Consider the following 23140-nt stretch of genomic DNA (forward strand, 5'->3'; position numbering starts at 1 on the left):
CTAGAGAAAGCACTGTCTCAGAGCAAGGGCTGTTTATATAGCCAATGAATTCAGTTTCCATTGCATTATCTCGTTTTTAGGCCATTGCAGAGAAGAGTCTGCCTAATCATATCATAAAATCACAAACTTAGTAGATTATACAGGATGACTTCAAATATAAATATGTTCTCTGGCTGCCCAAACAAGAGGCCATTTAGCATTTGACATCCTCTAGTCTTAGAATTGCAAGTTTGTTCTTTGGGGATACTCGGGAGCTTTTGCAGAGTCAAAGCTCACCAAATTAGAGGCAGAGAGGGGAAAAACAGTGAATTTGTGTTCTGATGTATAATGAAGAGAACGCCTATAGGAGCTGTTTTCCTACAGCACAAAGGGTTAAGGCAACATAGGAAATTTATGCAACCAAGTTACATGCCACAGTTGCCTGTTTTTTTTTCCTTTTACAGTCAATGAGTGATTTTCACTCTGACACAATGTCGACAACACATATGTCATAAGCAATGGAGACTGAGAAGAAAAAGAAGTGCACAAAGGCAAACTAACTAGACAGATATCAGCTCGTCTGTGCCACATGCTCATGCTCAGCTCCAGTGGAATGGTCTTGCCATAATAAGGCCAGACACATGGATTTCTAAATGTCTCTACAAGTGGTTAGTTAGCCAGGTGGCTACACACCTATAGACGCACTGACAGGGAAACTACATGAGAAAACACGGTGTTGCTGTTTGCAACTGCCATCCGCACTCCATCAGGGAACACAGTTGGTGTTTTCTCTCCCATAGTTAACGGAGGACTGTGGGAAAGACGACAGAGCTTCAGATCCCCCACCCAACTCAGCAGGAGGAAAGGGGGAGTTGTCAGACAATTAAATGCCCTTCCAAACTCTCCATCCATAAATGGACACATACAGGTGTGCTTCCAGCTCCCAGACTTATGTCACTCAGCTTGTTTCTGAGTAGTGATTAATTCTGCAGGAAGGGAACTATGGCAGCTTGTATTTTTGTTTATAGATATTCATGGACCCCTCCCTGGAGGACAATTATATTTCACTTCCCTATTGATGGGGCTTAGCCGTGTGACATGCTACAGCATGTGAACTGTGTGGAAAGTGACATGCAGAAGCTTTAAGAGCCACTGTGTGCTCTTCAGGGCCTATTTTGTCTCCTGTCAGTGACCAGCCATGTCCCCAAGAGAAATTTTTTTGTCAGTCTGGGTTCTGCAGTGAAGACAACAGGAAAGAGTATTGAAGTAGACCCAAAATAAATATGAGCAAGAAATAACCTTTATTGTTGAAAACCACTGAAATTTGCAGATCTTTTCTTACTGTATAAGAATCTAATCTATTCTGACTGATACAGTCACTTTAAGAAAGCTGATAGACCATCTATATGACAGTAAGTCCTCACCTAATGTCATTGATAGGTTCCTGGCACTGCAGTGAAATGACATATAACTATTTTCCTACAAGTTAATTGATATAAACAAGAGTTAAGTTCCTACCCATCTCATTAATGTCATAATGAAACAATGCTAAACTAAATGATGTCATTCAAGGACCTGCTATAAATCTAAAAGTGGGTGGCAGCCTTGCTTGAGAAATTCAAGCATTTTTTCCTCTTGTCATGATCTCTATCTTACAGCTAGCCCATTTGTGTTTGGATTAGTTGTTCTGTCCTTGGTTTGTTAGTCTGATCTTCCTCAAGTGGGGTATCAGGCAGGGCAGATCTTTGAACCTCAGAAGTAAATACATATCAGGCAGATAATGGTATGGTTAATTCAATGAAAGAAGGAAACATGGATTTGATGATTATAGAACATGTTATCCTCTTTGAAAATCTGTTTATCTTTGCAACGGAGACATTTAGTTTTATAAGTGCATAGATACTATCTCAATATTAGAAAGACGTGGTCAGGGAGCCATATGGCAAGAAGGACCCATGATAGAATAACATAACTTTATTAAGACTATATATTTTTTTTAAGTATCCTAAACTCAAAATAGTTGTCAATCATGATAATGTTCCAGGAATCAGAATAAATGCTGGGTTTCCGGGCATAGAATATACTACATAGCAGGACACTTTATCTCACTTAATTCAGTCATTATACATCAGTTATGTTCTATGTGCACAGGATTATGTTGTTTGCAGGAACCAGTTCTGAGGCTCGCCCATGTTCCTTGTTTGTTAGTGAAAGACAATATTCACCTATATCTCATCCAAAACACATAAGGTTTTATCTTACTCCTCTCCTTCAGATTTTAAGAGCTAATCACCTTAGCAAGCACAATATCTAGAGCTGAGTAGATGAGTGTTTCTCAGGATTATCAGTTACATCATTAATTAGAAAAGAGAAGCAGTGACAGAGGAAGTTTATGGTTCTGATACCATTGTAATGACCTGTTATTATTTAACAGGAAAGGAGCAAAGGGGAGACTAGATAATATAGGCATGCCACTTATACAGCTTTGCCAAGAAGCTGCAGCTAATATTCTCCAAGGCTGTTCCCCACAGATTGCTTGGGAAAGGGACTGGGCAATAGACGCATGGTCAGTAAGGTCTGGGTTATGTGGGAAGATGCTGACCTGTCAGTCATATCTGGAAGGGAGTCAATGGCTGGAATAGGCATGGCCACTGCAAGAGGATGAAATCTGACATACTTAACTCCTGAACAAAGAAAGTTCTCTCTCTTGGATCGTGTGCTCTCAACACTCTTGCTCTCTCGCTCGCTCTCTTTTTAAAATATTTTGTTATTGATTTCAGAGAGGAAGGGAGAGGGAGAGAGAGATAGAAACATCAATGATGAGAGAGAATCATTGACCAGCTGTCTCCTACACACCCCCTTACTGGGGACTGAGACTACAACCTGGGCATGTGCCCTTGACTGGAATAGAACCCCGGGACCCTCCAGTCCACAGGCCAATGCTCTATCCACTGAGCCAAACCAGATAAGGTGACCCTCTTGCTCTCTTGAGACTTCTGTTGCAGGGGGTGCACTCCCCTGCATTTGCTCATGTGGCTCATAGCCATGTAGGACCCACACAATCACTAATGGACTTTAACTAGCCTGATGCTACATTGGACCCAGCTCCACCATGGAAAGGAAACTCTGGACACTGGTCCTACTTTTAGCTCTAGTGAACCCCAACTGAATATTTTCCAGGACTAGTTTAAGGGACATGGGACTTTACAAATGGAGGGATATAATTTCACAGGAATAAAAACCATTCATTCTCCCCTATTGGTCTTAGAGAATTCCTTTTCTGAAGATACCGCAAGAATCCCACTCCCACTACTGATGGAGGAATTCCACCCACCCAGTCCTCCAGCAACAGTTTGACATCATAGTTAGGAAACAACATTGCACAACCATAGAATGTTGGATTTGAATAAGAAGAAGTATCTGGGATCCTGAGGCTTAGAGAGGTTTGAGGACTCCCAAATGGTAGTAGATTACAGTCCAGAGCATTGGCTGTAATGTTGGTCCTCTTCTTACAATTGTGTGCAGAGGATGGGTTAGGCCAGTGGTCGGCAAACTCATTAGTCAACAGAGCCAAATATCAACAGTACAACAACTGAAATTTCTTTTGAGAGCCAAAGTTTTAAAACTTAAACTATATAGATTGTTATTAACTTAACTAGGGGCCCGGTGCACGAAATTCATGCACTGGGTGTGTGTGGGGAGGGGAGTGTCCCTCAGCCCAGCCTGCCCCCTCTCACATACTGGGAGCCCTCAGGTGTTGACCCCCATCACCCTCCAATCGCAGGATCGGCCCCTTGCCCAGGCCTGACGCCTCCGCCAGAGGCATACACCCCCATCACCCTCCGATCGCCTGATCGGCCCCTTGCCCAGGCCTGACGCCTCCGTCAGAGGTGTCAGGCTTGGACAGGGGACCCCCATCTCCCCCCGATCACTGGCTCTGGCCCCCGCCCAGGCCTGAGGCCTCTGGCCCAGGAATCATGCCTAGGCAGGGGACCCCCATCTCCCTCTGATCGCTTGCTCCACCCCCCGCCCAAGCCTGATGCCTCTGACCCAGGCTTCAGGCCTGGGCAAGGGGACCATCATATCCCCCCAATCCCCGGCTCTGCCCCCCGCCCAGGCCTGATGCCTCGGCCAGAGGAGTTGACCCTCATCACCCTCCGATCACCAATCACCGGATCGGCCCCTTGACCAGGCCTGAGGCCTCCAGCAGAGGTGTCAGGCCTGGGCAGGGGACCCCCAGCTCCCCGCGGTTGCAGGCTCCACCCCTGCCCAGGCCTAACGCCTCTGGCTGAGGCGTCAGGCCCGGGCAGCGGGGACCCACAGCTACAGCGGCCCCGCGATCGTGGGCTCTGCTTTAGGCCCAGGCAAGGGACCCCTAGCTCCTGGGACTGCCAGCTTCGACCGTGCCCAGCTCCCATCACTGGCTCCACCCCTACTTCCTGCTATCACTGGCCAGGGCGGCAAAGGCGCCTGATTCTCCGATCATGGCTGGGGGGCAGGGCAAAGGCGGCCCAGCTCTTAGCTCCCCCCTCGGTTTCCAATCACTGTCAGTGGCAGGGGGCTTCTTCCTGCTTTCCCTTTCGCCTCCCTGCATTGTGCCTACATATGCAAATTAGCCGCCATCTTGTTGGCAGTTAACTGCCAATCTTAGTTGGCAGTTAACTGCCAATCATAGTTGGCAGTTAATTTGCATATAGCCCTGATTAGCCAATGAAAAGGGTATCGTCGTACACCAATTACCATTTTTCTCTTTTATTAGATAGGATTAGGGTACTCCTAAGGCTTAGGAAGAGCCACACTCAAGGGGCCAAAGAGCCGCATGTGGCTCATGAGCTGCAGTTTGCCGACCACGGGGTTAGGCTAAGGGATCCCATTTGAGATGATAGAAATCTATTTGAAAAAGAACATAGAGTATGGGAGAATTAAGAATATGGAAATTATGAATAGCAATGATCTATTCCAAATAGAAGCTTTATTTAGAAGAGCCCATGAGTCTCTCACCTTTGTTTGGATGCCTCGTGACCAGGAGCTTATTGCTCTCTGAGGTGTCTGCTCTGTTGTGGGATCTTGCTGGTTACTAATAAGGCCTCTCTTGGGATGAACAAATACCTTCCGCACGGAAATTTCCTAAAGCTGTTTATAGTTCTACTCTCCTCTGTAAGATTAATCTAGTTCAGTGGTTTTCAAACACAGATGTGCGATTTTGTCTCTCAGAAGACATTTGGCAAAGTTTAGAGACACTTCTGATTGTCACAACTACCAAAAATGCTACTGACATCTAGTGCATAGAGGCCAGGAGTACTGTTAAGCATTGTATAATGTACCAGACAAACCTACAGCAAATAATTATCTAGCTCAAATGTCAGCAGTGTTGAGGTAGAAAAACTGATCTAGTCCAATCCTTACTAGACACTATAGCCCTTCACATATTTGAGAGGAGCTCTGTTATCCCTTCCAAGTCTTCTTTCTGCTAAATACCTTCAGGTTTCTCATTATTATGCATATGAAAGGTTTATCAGTCTGTAGTGACTATGTTTCAATGTATTATTGTCTCTCATTAATTGCCTGGAGCACAAGGGCAAGCTATCCTTCAGTGGTTCTCAACCTTCCTAATGCCACGACCCTTTAATACAGTTCCTCATGTTGTGGTGACCCCCAACCATAAAATTATTTTTGTTGCTACTTCATAACTGTAATTTTGTTACTGTTATGAATCATAATGTAAATATCTGATATGCAGAATGTATTTTCAGGGGTTATTTTCAGGGGTCGTGACCCACAGGTTCATGCAAAAATCCAGAAGATTCTTAACCCCCACGTGTGTTCAATGCACTGACAAGTACCAATAAGCCATCACTAGAAGTATGAAAAGAGTCTGGTGTCTTAGATCAGAATGTGGATCAGCAAAATTCCATGGTATTTAGATGATGCTAGAAATAGCAGTAGTAGCAAGGGAACACTATTTAATGAGTGCTGATGTTATGCCAGATACTCTGCTAAGGGCTTCATGTGCATTATCTCATTTAATCCTCCTAGCAATCCCAGGTGGTAGGTTGAGTTATCATTTTACAGATGAAGAAACCAATCTTTAGATGAAAAAAAAATTCTTTAAGCTCATTTGCTTAAGACAGTCCGGTTGGCCAGGACTCAAACCCAAATCTGCCCAACCTCAAAACCCAGGTTCTCAATCACCACAATGTGCTCCTCAAAATGTGGATAAAATGGCACATTTTTCCAAAGAGTAACAAGCTACAAGGAGTAGCTAATGAATCCATCCTAACATGCGTGTGCATATCTTGGCAGGCGGTCTCCCTCCTTTGTAACCTAAGACCATATTCCATTTGCAAAGAAAACCAAAGCTACTAGGTCAATTATGGCTCATATTTTAAGAGCCAAAAGCTTTGTGTGTTTTTAATAGCCTCTAGGGTAAAAACAAATCAACAGCAACATAAAGAAAAGAAATGTTACTAACATTTCCATGGTCCTCTGTTCAAGAAAGTTGTCTCATTTAAAATTGAAAACCCTCGTCTGGACCATCCCAGATTCATGAGTACCCTGGGACATTTCTTGAGTGAGTGATGGCTACAGATCTGTGTGCTTTTGACATATCAGGTTTATTTTCATTTCAAAGGAGTTTGGGTATTTTCTTCTCAGTGCTTCTACAGTTGCAGCAAGGCTGGAGCTTTTAGGACTATGACTCATGGATCTTTCCTTCTGAAGAGGGTGGACTATATTTTTCTTTTGGCAGCTCTTAAATTATTAGTCAAGTTGCCATGTAATTTTTGGGTTTCACCAAGTGGCTTCAAGGATTAGAAACTGAGATCCTCGGAAAAGTGCTGGGATTACAAACTTTCACTCTGTTGCAACTGAAAGCTAGTCTTTTCTTTCTCTTACAATCCAAGAACATATTTCTGCCATATTTATATAGCATTTCCCCGCAGACAAGGAAAACCCTGTTAGCAGAAGTGAGGGAGGAGTCACCTGGCAAGTAGAAGGCAAAGCTCTTTTGGCAGGAAAGCTGGCACCAAAACTCATCACAATTAACTTTCATTTTCAAACTTAAAGAGACTTTGATATTGGTCTTACTTTGTCATCATAAATGTCTACTCTTTCCTTATTCCTGGAATGACCTCATGTCTCCTCTGTAGCTGAGAGTGTCCCTGCCATAAAACTGCACTGCATTGCTTTTGAAACAGAATACCTATTGCTCTTACCATTGATCCATGCACATACCCCCGGATGTCCCTTGAAACTGAATTCTCCAAGGGACTTTCCACATACTCTGAGTGACTGGTTCTCACCCCTTTAAAACCAAGACTTGTGTCTAGGATAGACCACCTACATGCACCTGGGAGGGTTTATGTCACTTCCGACCAGACCTCCTCCCATAGGTTACCACCCTCTGTCTCCATCTCCCAGCTACCTTGCACTGGCAGGAGCTGGTGCCTGGGAAGCACTCCTCAAAGTTCCTCTCTTCTGCAGGACACGGTGCGCGGCAGTGAGGGCAGTGCTGAGGCTCGGGTGCAAGAGAACTGTAGACCCAAGGAGCCCTGGGTAGAGAAGTGTGGGTGAAATATAAAATGGAGATGCTTTTCTTGACTTGAAGAAGCAACTGGCCTCAAAAGCCCCCCATCGCTATGCAAAAGAGGAGCTCTTGGATATAAAAGAACGCCCTCATTCCAAACAAAGGTCTGGGACCCTGAGGAGTGGCATGCCTCTCTTTCCCCAGCTTTGGAGAGGAGCTCACCAGTGGAAAGTGTGAAAAAAAAGAGTTGGACACAGACTGGCCTTCCCTGGTGCACAGGGCAGTAGGTCCACCAGAGCGCCTGAAAGAAGATGACTTAGATGGTGTTCTCACTCCCAGAGACAAAGCTTTGGAAGGGGTTGCCATGTCACAGCGCCTGACAGCTTCCGGTGGAGAAAAATAATGATGGGCTTTGCCTGACTGGAGGACGAAGATTGGCAGTGGGAGGAGCTTCTCTGCTAGGAACTGTGAGAAGGATCACTGTCATAGCACCAAGAACCTGCGGGCCTGGAGAGACAGAGGCGGAGAGAGGGACGACAAGGACTAGCATTTCAGGAGGAAGTTTGGGTGAGCGGAGAAGAAACGATTCCTTCACAGAAGAAGAACCAGAGTGGCTCTCAGCTGGACCCACAAATCAGTCTGAAACCATTGAGCTGACTGGCTTTGATGAGAAGATGATGGAAGATCACAGGGGTAGAAAAGGAACGAAGCCATGGACAGCCTCTGCAAAGGAAGGCATTGTTGAATATTCAGTGGAGGAGTGGCCAGAGAGCATGGGGTGGAGGTCATCCTTGGACAGGAGCCTGCTGCAGATCAGGAAGTGCCAAGGAATGCTGTCCTGCCTCAGCAGTCCCCAGGAGAATTTGACTTTAATGAGTTCATTAACCTTGATAAGATGCCATGCTTGGTTCGGTGACTGTAGCAGCATACTTATAAAATGGATGAAGTGTCCAGGCAGATTTGGCTCAAAGGATAGAGCATTGGACTACGGACTGAAGGGCCCAGGGTTCGATTCCCATCAAGGGCATGTACCTTGGTTGTAGGCTCGCTCTCTGGCTGTGGTCGGGCCCATGTGGGAGGCAACCAATCAATGTTTCTCTCTGTGTGTCTTTCCCTCTCCCTTCCACTCTCCTGAAAAAAAATCAATGCAACAATATCCTCAGATGAGGATTAACAAAAAACAATTAAATTAAAAAAAATAATAAAATGTATGGAGCAACTATATGGTTAAATTTGACCCGAGTGTTTAAAAAAATAAATAAAAGTAGAACCAAGACCTGGATCAGCCAGAACCATTAAAGACAGACCAGAAACCCACCCTCCTGTCTTAAGTAATCCCATCCCTTCAAATTGCCCAGTAGGATTGAAAGGTCCCTAGCAGGGATCAGAAAACCTTCCTTGTATGTGCATTCTGGCCTTGAGATTGAATGGATATTGTTCTTGATTCCTGTGGTGTCCCCTACCTGACTTGCTGTGTCAGATGAGTTTCATGAGAATTGATTGAGATAAGAGTATGAAATATCTTTAATCCTGGTAAGGCAGCTCAAGATTCAAAAGATGAATATTTTTACTAGGTCATGGACAAAATAAAATCCCTGTCCAGGTAAACTTGAAAGGATACACATAAATAAAACATCCCTCAGATCACACATTTTGGGAGCATTTCCTGAGCCCATCAGACTTTATTGAATCCCGCTAGTCTGGATTTTCTGATGAGCTTGCACAACACTCCCTGTCTGTATCCTTTCTGGCAATGACTGATGATTTTCTCATCTGTTTCCTTTCTAAACTGAAAGCTTACAGTGGACAGGAAGTTCATTTTTCTCTATACCTGGTGCCTAGTGCAGTGCCTGCTACATAATAGACATTCAATAAATGTTCATTAAATTAATTTAGTTAGCTAATTTAGTTAGCTAATTAATAATTAACAACAAACACAGCATATGCTGAATGCTAAATAGTAGGTAAAGACAAGTGGTCTAGGATTCAAATCAGGGCATTGGTGAAGTAAAGTCTTATAGAAGAGTTGGGACTAGAAGAAACACAGGGATGAAATCCACCCATCCATTTATTCATTCGATAGGTATTGCATCTTACCATAGGCTGAGGAAATACATAGATCTGAGGATTCCATTTCCTGGAGGGAAGATGGCATGGGCAAACCGTAGAGAGTTATAAATAGAAATATAATTATAAAGGAATGAGAAAAGAGGTTTGTCTGAAATGGAGAAGTGAGGAAATAGGTTTTAAATGGACCTTGAATGCTTGGCTAGAGAGTTGGTGCTCTATTCTATAAGCAATGAGGAGCCAGTCCGTAGAGGGACAAGATAGATGGGTTGCAGAGAGCAAGGGCTAGAGGCAGGAAGACCTGCTAGGAGGCTGTTATAGAAATGCACATTAAGGGGGTGGCAGTATCCACATTTAGGCTACTAGAGAATTATCCTCTGGGGTCTCTCATCCTGTCCTAATTTAAGTTGTAGATGCTCCTGTGAAGACATTAGACCTATGTTGCTTTCTAAGAAAGGACCTGGGCAAGTGAAAGAGGAACCCATGGGTATTAGAGTTAAGCATCATTTAATTCAAGGTTTTACACTATTTCTGCTCAGGGGTGGCATCACTCAAGTGCTTAAGGGAATTGGTAATTCTTGGGTGAGATGTGGGCTGTCTCCTTTTCTAGGCTTCCCTCTATACCAACCATGAACATCTTGTTTGAGAAGATGTGTGTTAGAAAATGACAGTGTTGAACCATTTACAATTACCTCTTTATTTCTGATTAAAACTAGATTAGAAATATTCCCAAATATAATCCATGTATTTGCTTGTTCATTTATTCTCTACTGGAGTAGTGATGAATAAAACATAGGCCTACTAAATTCTTAAGTTTGCCTTGAAATTTAAAAAACAGACTTGATCCTTCCAATGAAATGCTAACATTACATTTGTGTCTTGCAGAGTTTGTATCAGACAAAGTTTGTTTGTACCCAATTCAAAACTTTTCTAGGGTATTGGGACTCATTCAAGAAGCTTTTCAAAATGTTTTAAGAGAATACTATTTTTTCTTCTACTAGCAATTGGGTCAGTGACAGAAATACCCCAAATCAAATGACAACCTTATCTTCCCAAACATTTTCCAAAAGGCTCTCCCATTATGGAGTCAATAGCTAACTGTCTGTGACTAGTCCTATATCATTTCTCCATTCCTATTTTTACTTAAAATGCAAACTGTTTTTGCTGTTTCCCACAATAGTTTTGGCCTTTCTTGGTAATCTAATGCCCTAGCCAATTTCCTGAGGTAAAGATGTGTTTATATAAAAATTGCTATCAGAGAAACAGTTTAAGCAATGAGAGAGGTCAGTGTACATTTTAACTGACAACTACATAAATAGATGGAGATGGAGTCACATGTCAAAGTCTCAAATTGTTTTACACGTGGCCTCGTTTTCTTGCCTGGACCTAAGCGCTGATTACACACACACAAAAAAAATGTATCCAACAGATGTTTATTGAATGCCTACTGTGGGGTTGGCCCTGTGCTAGGCAATGATGCTACACTAAGGAGCAAACATGACATTTGCTGTTTGCTAATACTTTATCTATTGGTAATAGGAGACTTAACTCAATAATAAGCTGTGAGAATACAGAGACCATGTTTTATTTATTTTTCTTCATTCATTTCTGCTTTTCTTTTTTTAAAAAATTTTTTATTGATGAAGTCATTACATTTCTGCTTTTCTGAGGCATGGACTAGAAATAGAGAATGAAAATCAGAAAATGTTATTCTATTCTTTTCTTCGAATTCCTCCAATATGTCCATACATACGTGAGCAGTCTAATCTAGTCTTTGACATGTCATTCAATTCAAGTTGTTTATTTATACACTCAGACCCTCAGCTTTCTCACCTATGAAATGGGTATTATTATATCTGTTCTCATATTTAGTGGTTGTAGTTATTTTGAAGCTTCAATGAGAGAATGGCATAGGAAAGCCCCTTGTAAACTTGTATTAACAACATAAACGTTAATACACAAAGCTCTTCAAAGACAGGCTTCCATATCGCCTAGGGCGATGGTGAGCCTATAACACAAGGAAGACAAGGATGAGTGGAGAAATGCAAAGCTTTGGTTCCATAGCACATGGTCATATTTAGTTGGAATATAACTATGTATAGTGCTACCAACAAGAATCAGTATAAAAGGCAGCAGTGAAGTAAGTAACCTTGGTTGTCTGATATGGTTGCCATTAAATACATGTGACAATTGAACACATGGAATATGGCTAAGTCTGAGGAACTGAATTTTTAATTTTATTTACTTTCAATTAATTTAAGTTTAAATCATTATACATTATTAGTTAGGTGTGTGACTCCACGAAAAATGTATTACCTTATCTGGACCTCAATTTCTATTAGAGCAGTGGTTCTCAACCTTCCTAATGCTGCGACCCTTTAATACAGTTCCTCATGTTGTGGCAACCCCCAACCATAAAATTATTTTCGTTGCTACTTCATAACTGTAATTTTGCTACTGTTATGAACCATAATGTAAGTATCTGATATGCAGGATGTATTTTCATTGTTACAAATTGAACATAATTAAAGCATAGTGATTAATCACAAAAACAATATGTAATGATATACGTGTTTTCCGATGGTCTTAGGCGACCCCTGTGAAAGGGTCGTTCGACCCCAAAGGGGTCGCGACCCACAGGTTGAGAACCGCTGTATTAGAAGAAACTGGATTAAATATTCTCCTGGGTGCCTCTTTCAGGTAAAATGTTGTGTAAATCAAAATACAAGAGTAACAGCTAAGACACAGGAGCTAGTCCTAACTCCATACAGATCTAATACTCACATGTACCATAGGTAAATATGTAAATGCTAGCTTTTAGCTCTTAGCCTATAGCCTATCTGTGCCTCTGTTTCCTCTTCTATAAAAAGGAGATAAGAGAAACTACATCTTGACATTATAAGGATTAAATAATTTACTAACTATAAAGTAATAGCATGGTTCCTGATACACAGCAATAATGAAATTTAGTTATTTTTATGACCATCAATAACTAGCTGTAAGAAATGTTTAGGTCTCTTTAACTATCTGAGCACCAATTGCTTTATTTGGTATGTGCCATCTCAGCTACAAATAATTTCATGAAAATAAAATGCCATGACACACAAACTCTATGAAATGCTAAAAAAGGACAAATATTTGTTTTTATCTTATTTCTAATCATTAATTTAATTTAAGCGTCTCATCACTCATTCAACCAATATTTACAGAGTGTCTACTATGGTCCAAGGACTCTTTTTCAGATTGTGGCTTATAGAAGAGAGCAAACAATAATTTCCTGCCTTTTAGGAATTTACTTTGGTTTTATACACACAACATGCACGGACACTCACACACACACACACACACACACACACACACACACACACTCTGTAGTCTTTAGAGTCAGCCTCTGTTTGACTCCCAGTTCTGCAACTTACAAATTGTATAACTTTAAGCAAGTTACTTAAGTTCTTTAAGCTTCTTTTAACCTTTTTGTATAAAGGAGATAATACTAGTAAAGGAAATGTTTGAGGATTACGTGAAATGTTGTGGGTAAGGTGCTTACACACAGTATCTGGCACTCAATAAATAGTAAATAAATAGTAGCTTTTATTGTTTTTTTATATTAGAGCAAAGAAAACCCGCTTCCCTCCCAAGGTACAATTCTTTGTTGAGTTCTGGGTCATGTGTGTGAAGCAATAGCTGAGAGGCCATAGGGGATCCCATTTCCTGTTTCTCATGTTTCTCTAGGATTTCTGAACTCCTGGCCATCTTCAAACCCTTCAGATTGAATACTCAGAAGTATCCGGGTTTGAGTTTTTAAAATTATTTCAAAGAAGAGGAGTCCTCACCTATTCTGCCTCAGAAAATGCGTCTACGTAAGGGAAGAGAGGAGACAGTAACTGACAAGGCCTGGAAACAGCTTGCACACTTGAAGACTGGGGTTAGGGGCGGGGGCGGTGATAGTGGTCTATGGAGGGTATGAGGTGAAAATGAGGGAGTATTATCATCTCCAGGTTCCGTGTTCAAAGCTGATCAGTCCCTGCATTTCCCCAGGATTTTCCTGGGCTGCGTTTTACTAACATCAGTCAATACCTAGCAGACGAATCTATGGGGGAAGTGGAGGTAGTTCTCCCAGTTGGGTATTAAAATAATGGTCCTTGCCCCATGATATTGTGGTTGATAACACAGCAGCAATATCAACCATGAGGACCTCCTCTCTGTTCCACCCTTGGCATAAAGAATCTCTTTTTGTGGTATTTCACTCCGCTTTAAGAATCAATTTGAAGTACATTTTGGCCTTATTTCTCTCTGTGTGAAAAGCATCGGGGGTTCGGGGGGGGGGGGGCGCACCTCTTTGAAGATGACTCTGTACCTCTGGTACTCCCCAGAGGGTTTGCAAGTGTCCAACCCTCAAAATCCACAGCAAATCAACAAAGTTGTTTTTCCAGAACAACCGGGCTGACCCTGACTAGGTGGCTGCCTGAAAGTACCGTTTCCAGAACTAAAGGATCCTGGGTCGCTCAAGTCACTGGCCTGCCCCCGTGTCTAAAAAGTCACTAATGTTTTTTTCCTTTGAATCATGGCCATAAGTGCTGGGGGCCAGGTACGTTTAGTTAGGAACAGAGGAAAGGAAGGGCCCATGAAGGAGAGAGAAAATTATACCTAAAGACCGTCATTATTTTGCTAAGGGAGCATCTAACTGACTGGTTCCATAAAGAACTGGTCAGGGTAACCCCATAATTCATGGAGTTTATTTTCCCTCCCCGAAAGTTGCAATTGTGATCTTCGGAGATTTGGCAACATTAAGGCAAGGATGCTGCCAACAGGAGGCAAGACCTCATACAACCCTGCGTGGGCCCTCCTGGGCTCAGATCTTACAGCAGCCTTGCCTTGTATGGCATTGGAACAATGGAGCTCCTTTCCTGGGATGGAGTCCTCCCTTCATCCTCTGCCAGTATCTGAAGCCGTGCCCTCCATAAATGACAACCACGGTTTCTCCACCAAGTATCTAGACAGCGTGGAGAAGTGACTCAAAGCTCGTGAGAGCACAGGACCCACTCAATTTCTTCCCTAGAAGCTCTTGGCTCTCTGCTGGCTCCACACTTTCTGAAGTCCCGGGTCCCCAGCACACCCCTCCTCTCCCGTTCGGATAATTTAGCAAATTAGCAATGGAGTAAAAACGGCTCCCTTTCCACATCTGCACTTTGCCCTCCATAAAACAGTTTGTGAGACCTGAAATTTCTCAGCAGACACTTGTAGTTAAACAAAGCATTTCACATACCTCTGGAGGAAGGGCCATATTTATTTATTTATAGTTCATTATTCACGAAGCGGCTTTCATCTAAAGGCTGATGTTGGGAGGGGGGTGATCAGTTCCACCAGGGCAGAGCTCACGCTGTGCTGAAGCCGAAGATGTCACCACCATAAACATGCACCGCTGTGACAATGGGAAGGGGAAGGTGAAGAATTGCCTCTCCAAGCAGGGTGGGGGGCTGAGTGCGTGAGAAAGGGAAAGATGCATTTGATTGTGTTTACAAGATTCATTCACAGCACAGCAGGCAGTATTCACACTGTAATATTCACCCTAACACAGATAATTTGATTTTCAACCTAGTTATCATGCATTCAGACATAGCAATACACGAAAATATATGCTTTAGCAGTGCATTTTAAACAAGGTTGCACACTTTAAGTCGGAATATATTAGAGGTGAGTGTTGAAGTTCGCGATTGTACAAGTACTAGAAATCTCCATCCGGCACATGGCATATGCTTTGAAATGACCCAAAAAAATTTTTTTACAGTATGTTCCAGCTGCTGACTATATATTTGTATATCTATAGACATACAGCATGCAATGAAAATGATAAACTTGCTTGCCTTTTACGTTTTTTATGGTTTGAAGAGTCTTTAACTTTCTTTAGGATCCCAAAGTAAAATAGAAATGTAATCTACCCACACACTTTGAAATTATAACTATTACTATTATAACTAAGCAGATGACAGATTATCTGGCCCAACGCCCTTATGCGGCCAGCAAGGAAACTGACTTTTTCAAGGTCACACAATTAATAAGAGTGAGGTTATATTTCTTGTCTTCAGAATTTGATTTTTCTGCCTTCCTGCCACTGGCATTGAATTACATAAAATGTGGGGATTGTCTGCCTTTATCATATAGTTAAAATCAGAGTTGTTACTAGTGCACCTTAAGCCCCTAAGTGTACATACTGAGGCTCTTCCCACCCTGGCCTCCAGTCCACAGACCTAAGAGTCAGCCAGCATATGTGAAAGATTAATTCACTGCCAAGATTGTTTCCCTGTTGCCTTCAGTCTTCTACCACCTATGATATTAGTTAATAAGAGCTATTTCTTGACAATGGGGAAGTCATAATGGATAGCGCCGGTCTTGGAAGGCGTTAGTCATTTAATACTACAAGTGGCCTTCTAAGACTTGGTACAACTCCCAGAGAAATACAAATTGAAGGTTCAGTAGATTGACTTGTCTTTTCATTGGTGATAAATCTCATTGTCAAGTGAGGTGACTAAAGACTTTGATTTGGGTCCTGGGTCAAACATTCACACTTCACAAACTGAAGACGATTGCTCCCCAATGCTGATGGAGCAAATGGATAACCTGGACACACCAGGAGAGCACAGGACTTCAGGAGGACAAGGACCACTACAGGAAGGGAGAAGACAGACGGACAGACAGGGGAGGCACCTCGCCTCTCCCTGAACAACCCATTCGGCAGCTATAAATACTTCCTTGTTTGTCCACACTGCCATGCCCACATTCTCTTCATGTCACAGATCACAGAGTCCTGAGAAGCTCGAAGTAGAGAGGACTGGAAATTGCCCAAGAGTTTTGGAAACAGCCATTGAAGCTTGTAGGGACTCAGTTAACAAGTGGTGGTGACCCAAAACCTCCACCTCCACAGGCCTGAGTAAGACCTGCGGGGAAAAAGCACTTAGGCTACGTGGGAAAGCTTTGCCCAAATAAGAGTTTTTTAATGTTGGAAAAGGCATTTTAGAATTGCTTTGACAGAAACTGTTTTTCAAAAATGAATTAGCTTCTAAACAGTCTAGGAGGTAAATGAATGTAATTCATAATCGTTGTCAAACCTTCTGCAACCATGGGGGTCCAGCCATCTGGGATGCCGCCTGGCTTGTCCTAACTCCAGCACTTGCTAACAAAGTGGTCTTTGGGAAGTGAATCATATTCTTCATCTATTCATCTGTCATATCTCCATTATAGGGTTCTGAGGATTTAAATTAGTTCATTAGGCCTCAGCCAGTTTTGCTCAGTGGATAGAGTGCTGGCCTGTGGACTGAAGGGTCCTGGGTTTGATTCCAGTCAAGGGCACATGCCCGCGCATTCCAGGCTCATTCCCCAGTAGGGGGCATGCAGGAGGCAGCCGATCAATGATTCTCTCTCATCATTGATGTTTCTCTCTCTCTCTTCTTCTCCCTTCCTCTTTGAAATCAATAAAAAAAAAAAAAATTTTTTTTAAATCTTAAAAACAAAGAACGTAGTTCATTAGAATACAATACTTAAAACAGTGCCTGGCACATGTTAAGCTCTCAATAAAAATTCGGGTCCATCTGGTACTTCTTCTGGTACCGCCCTTCAAAATAACCTGAGATCAAACTGCATCCTGCCTCGGAGAATATAGGGCACTTGTATATTGGGATAGAGCACCATGCTTGCTTTGCACCACACAATTAATTGCATTTAATGACCATTTTTATTAGAATGAGAATGGTGACAATAAAATTAAAGGAGCACAGGCTCAATATTACCTAGCCAAAAAAGGAAAATGCAAAGCCCCCCCCCCCCCCACACACACACACATGCAGAAGCAAAAACATCTTTCCTCTTCCTTGGGCTTTCTCTGCATGCTGAGCTCTACCCAGACAAAGGAGAGATCTGCTCTGTGTAAAATGATGGTCCCTATAGCTGCTTCCAAAAGAATGCTCTCATTTTCTAGAATCAGAATGCCGGCTCAGGCAAGCCACCGTGTGCTCCTGGAGAAGAATTGCCTGGGCCAGGGCGTTCAGGCGCTCACTGTGCTCTGCAGCCTCCCTCCCTTCCCCTAGCCTGGGGCCAGCATGCAGGCCTGCACTTCCCCACCTACATGGGTAGCATGGACTCTGCGGTGGTTTAAGTGCATTATCAATGCTTTCATCAAAGCCTGGTGCTCAGTATAGCAGCTGGTGAATGTTGTGTCGTGCACTACATATGGATCAGTGGAGGCAGGCCCAGAGCTCAGCATACCTCCTTAAACAGGTGTTTGGCTCTGCACTTTCCAGGTGGCCAGAAGGACCATGATCTTTTGGTGAAAGAGGAAGCCATGGGGGAGAGGAAGGGCTCCCCGTCATTGGCAAGGGAGTGTATCCAGCCCCTTGGCTCTCATCCGTCTGTTCACCAGACATGGTCTTAAAGCCAGAACATTTTCTCTCAGAGTTCCTACTTACTTTGAATTTCAAAGGAGAGTTTTTGCTCCTTTGTTAAGAGTGGGCTTTTGGTCTGGGGAGTTAACGAGGTCACCATACTACTGGCAGCTGGAGTCTGCAGTCAGGGCGTCTTCCTCCATCAGCCCAGGCTGCCAGGGGTGTGGAGAAGCTCAAAAACAGTGCTCTGTCCACCTTCATGAGCAGAGGTCGGTGCGCCCCATGCTCCCTGGCCGCTGGGATGATCCACACCATCCACAGCTAGCCAGGAAGTCACAAGCAGGCAAACAACAAAACTGCTGCTTCTTGGGAGGCAGAAATCAAGGAAGCATCAAACAGGTTTTTGTTTTTTGTGTTTTTTTCCACTACAAGATTCACAAATGAGGTTTCAATACCATTAGGATCAAAAGGGACTGAAAACCCTGTCGATTGGAGGTTTCCAGGCAGCTTTAGTGCCTGCACTGGGTACAGTGCTATTTCCAAGGTAAACCTGAGCAACTCATAGGCTTAAACCTTACAGAAAAATAGCCCAGTGATAAGAGGGCTAGCCTAAGTGTCAGAACTGAGCCCTGAAGAATCCCACACAAGGGCTTATGGAGAGAACACTAAGGAGAAAAGGCAAGGCAGGCCAGGTCTCCTGTAGCCTACAGTCTGCAAATCCATGGGGAACCCCAAGAATAAACTTGACACCCTCTCCTAGGCGGAACCATCTCTTTCAAATCCTCTTCAAGAGCTCAGAGTAAATTGAGCACATTTGTCATAACATAAACGGGAGAGAGGGGTTAGTTAGTTAGAAGGGGAGTGGGAAGGGGCCTTATCATGGGCCCACCTGCGCCAGAACTGACACTGGGGGGGAGGGGGGATCATGCTCCTTTCCTGGGGCCCTGTGACCCAGTGGACCCAGGGGCAGGAAGGCAGCTGTCAGTTTTCACATGGCACTCGGCTCTGGAAAGGGAGCAAGTCCAGTGGAAGCCAAACCCTTGTCATGATCCCATCAGCCCCACAATGGCGGGGCCTCTGCTGACTGGTAGAGGGTCACAGGAGTGTGGGAGCTCATCTGCCTCCCACATCTGACTGTGCAAATCATACAAATCATACTGCTTCCCCTCCTGAAAGCCTGGGAAAGCCCATTCATGGAATTCCTTGTACAGAGTCCCTCTGTAGAAATAAGTGAGATTTATCCCAAGGATCAAGGATGGAGACTTCTATTAATATTTTTAATTCATAGTCTGAATTGTTTCAAAGGGGATTAAAGAATAATAAATCCTATATGCACATATATGCAGGTTAATCTGGTTAAAATAGCGTTTCTCAATCGTGACACTATTAAATTTGTGGGCCAGGTAACCCTTTGTTATGATGGGTGGAGGGGTCTTTCCTGTGCATTGTAAGATGTTTAGCATCCTCCCTGGGCTCTACCCACTAGATGCTCCTGCTGAGAATGACTGCATTAAAATAAAGATAGATAGATAGATAGATAGATAGATAGATAGATAGATAATCAAAAGTTATAGAGAAAACAAGGAGTCTACTGTTCTTAAAAACTGAGTAGTAATTAGTCTGCACATGTTCTAAAGGAAGGAAACCAGGTTGGATCTGGACTATAATGGTTCTGGTGTTGTTAACATTTACTGTGCTTCTGGGAGCCCAGCATAGGGCCCAGGTACAGTATAGTTTCATGTATAAATTCATTTGGTCCTTATTATTATCTCTATTTTACCCATGAGAAAAATAGCCTTAAAGACATTAACTAACTTTTCTAAAGATGACCAGCTAAAAAGCAAGAGACAAAAACAACAAAAATAAATAAAAAATAAAATAAAATAAAAAGCAAGAAACCCAGAATATGACCCGTTTTGGCTGACTCTTAACTGCTAGAACCAAAGAGTCCCAGAACATAGCCACGAATTATCCATGGCCACTGAGCGTGGCTAGCCCAAACTATGTGCTGTAAGTATAAAATTTACCCCAGATTTTAGAGATATATTAAAATGATATTAAATAAAATATATTATTCAAATTAGTTTTATCTGTTGTTTGCTCATTTTTGATAATGCATATGTAGCTTGCATTAAATTTCTAGTGGGCACCGCTCTTCTAGACAACACCATCTCCCCTTGTATCTGTTTTAAGAAAGGCTGAGAGGGAAGATAACTTGTTGTGGAGCAGGAGAAAAATAACAAGTAGCAAGGGAACCAGTATTAGCACCTTCTGCTAGCAAACCAAAAATTAAGGAAAATCACAGAAATCTTTTTAGAAATAAGTTATCTCTAAAAGGCCAAATGCAAAAAAAAAAATTCCAAGTATTTATATTCATATTCCTATGACAGCAAGTTATTCTCTTTATTGATATCAAATCCTGAGTACTTGGTTCCACACTCAGTCCCAGGCCAGCTGCTAGGTCAGTATACACCCACCCTCATTTTCTCCCTCCTAATCATCCAACTGCCTCACTTAGCTTCATGCTTTGTTGCTGTGCACTTCAGCTGGTCCAAGACAAAGGATAATTTTCAGTCATTTTAGAGTTCCAGTCACTGGCCTTTCCTAAATCCTCTCCCAAGGATACGTTTTTATTGATATTTTGAGAGAGAGAGAGAGAGAGAGAGAGAGAGAGAGAGAGAGAGACATTGATGTCAGAGAGGAACATTAATCGGTTGCCTCCTACATGTGCCCTGACTGGGAATTGAACCCCAAACCTCTCTGGTGTACAGGAGGATGCTCCAACCAACTGAGCCACCCAACCAGGGCAAATTTATTCTTAATCTTACCTGAGCTTATCATCCATAATACTTTCTTGTTACCTGTTCAATCCATAGGGTCCCTTGTGCCTCCCCCCACCTCGGGTCTGTAGATAACTTCCTCTAACAAAAGCCCACCCTCTTCTCCAAGGCCAGGCCTTGAAGCTGGTAGACTGGGGGGCCTGAATCTGTCTCCCTGTGATCATGAGCCGGATCTGCAGAGTGGGCTTAATAAAAGTACCACCCTCGTGGAGCTGCTGTGAGGATTAATCAATTAATCCACCTAAACCCCTGGAATACTGCCTGGAACACGCTAAGCGCTTCATCAACTCCAGTCACTGCCTTTTGCAGTTGTCTTTGGGTTAGAAGGGGGGCCAAGCCCTGCACGTGAAGGTATCCCTGCTCCCATCTGCCCGTGTACCTGTCCTGTCCCATCAGCATTGGGGCGCTCAGCTGCGATAGCGCAGTAGGATGGCAGCGGGCAGGCGGCGCTGGCAGGAACAGAGCCGGCAGCACCCAGGGACAGGGACCAAGAGCAGCAGAGGAAAGCTGCGCCCATTACATTGTTATTAAAGCTCGATGAACAACTCTGATCACCGCACAGTTGAAAATTATGGGATTCAGGGCCAAAGCCGAGGGATTTGTTTCAAATCGGTAAATCCCCCCCAAGAGGAAGTCTCCGCAGCAGACGCCTGGAGAGCACACCCAGAAGGCACACGCACCAGGCTGCACGGGCTTTGTCAGAAAGGCCTGGGGGACCCTGCCCGGCTCCGGCTCCAGCGTGTGGCTGGGCGGCTTGGCTGGGGATGGAACAAAAGCAGGCGGCCGGCTGCAGACCTGGGAATGGGAAACCGCCGCCCACTCGGGTCAATAAGCAGAGATGGATGATGGTACCCGCTGGATAACCTCACTTTGCAACTTTTATGCGAAGGTTTGACAAATGACACCAGAGAAAGGTACAAGAGAGTGATTAAAACCAGCCCTAGAGAAGGCAGAGTGAACTGTCCTGGGGCTTGACTCTCCTTGCGGTCCCCCCCATTCCCACCCCCAGCCCCCCACCAACTGCCTGGTGTTTTTTAGAGCCTTTTTAATTTCGTTAGCTCCTTCTCCCCACCCTCTACTGTTCCTCATATGCAAACTTATCCTTGGGCGTCATTTTATTCAGGAGGTTGTGTCCCTGGACTCAAAATAAAAATACTTATTCCTTCAATGCACCAAAATGCTCGTCACCTTGCTGGCCAGGCAGGAATTGCTGGCATATATATAGTAGTAAGAAGTTCCCCCCAATCCTTCAGAAGAACCTTTTCTGTTCAGGAAAATCACGTGGGTCTCCTATTAGAAACAGATCCTCAGGCCTCCAAGGCGGTGAACGGAATCAGAATTTCCCAGGGAGAAGGCGAGGGAGAGGAAGTGAATCTCAGGATCCGGGAAGCCCAGGGAAACAGCTGAGCTTTCTCACGCCGCTGCCCTCGCAAGAGTAGCTGCCTGGGGTGGAGAAAGTGGCACCAGTCCTCTGGTCCTCCCCTCATTGGCTGAGTGCTTCCACCAAACTGTGATTCAAGTGGTGACCCATTAAAGAGATAAAACCCATCAAGGTTAAAATCCCAGGGCCCCAGACCCTCGGACACGCTGATGTCTCATGGCAACTGAACTGGACCAGATCAGAGCAACTAATTGCAGCCACGGAGAGCTGTGTCCCTAAAGAGGCCAGGAAGTTGGGAGAAATGTCAATATGGATGGTGGCAAGGAAATGGATTATGCTCAGATATGGCTACCCTCGACTTGGTCTTAGTCCCCCCTGCGTTACTCTGAGCCGTGGGGAGTTGTCACCCTACCTGCTGGTAGAAAGATGAGTCTCTTGTTCCCTCCTCCACATTCACTGGCAGGAGAATGGTTCACTAAAGCCCTGTTTTTTGAGTTTGTCCCTACCAGCTTCCTGGAGCAAACAAACAACCAAACAAGCCACACAACAACAACATGGAAACGTGCTGTATATAGGCGCCTTGAGAAGATGTGCTTAGGAATCCAGGCCTAAAATAACAAATGATTTGACTCTAAATATATGTGTGGCTTGTCAGAAATCAAGTCCTCCCTCCCCCTTTATCCTGGGTAAAAGGAGATATAGGCCACTGTTAAGAAACCTTTTCTTTGTCCAGTCAGGGCTTCTGTAAAAACCATCACTGAACTTGGAGGCCTCAAGGGGCACATTGTTTATTGTTTTCTGCACAAAATTGTCCAATGATGCTAAGATTAGCCATAGCTAGATTTAGCACATCATATGTCTAATACTTACCTTTAAAAATAAATAACAAAGTGACTCCTGAAAACTCTATCTTCGCTGTCTCCACCTATTTCCATGTGCTTCATTAAACATAATAGAATTATTATTGTTAAGT

This window comes from Myotis daubentonii, chromosome 12, assembly GCF_963259705.1.
Source record: "Myotis daubentonii chromosome 12, mMyoDau2.1, whole genome shotgun sequence".
Classification (NCBI taxonomy): domain Eukaryota; kingdom Metazoa; phylum Chordata; class Mammalia; order Chiroptera; family Vespertilionidae; genus Myotis; species Myotis daubentonii.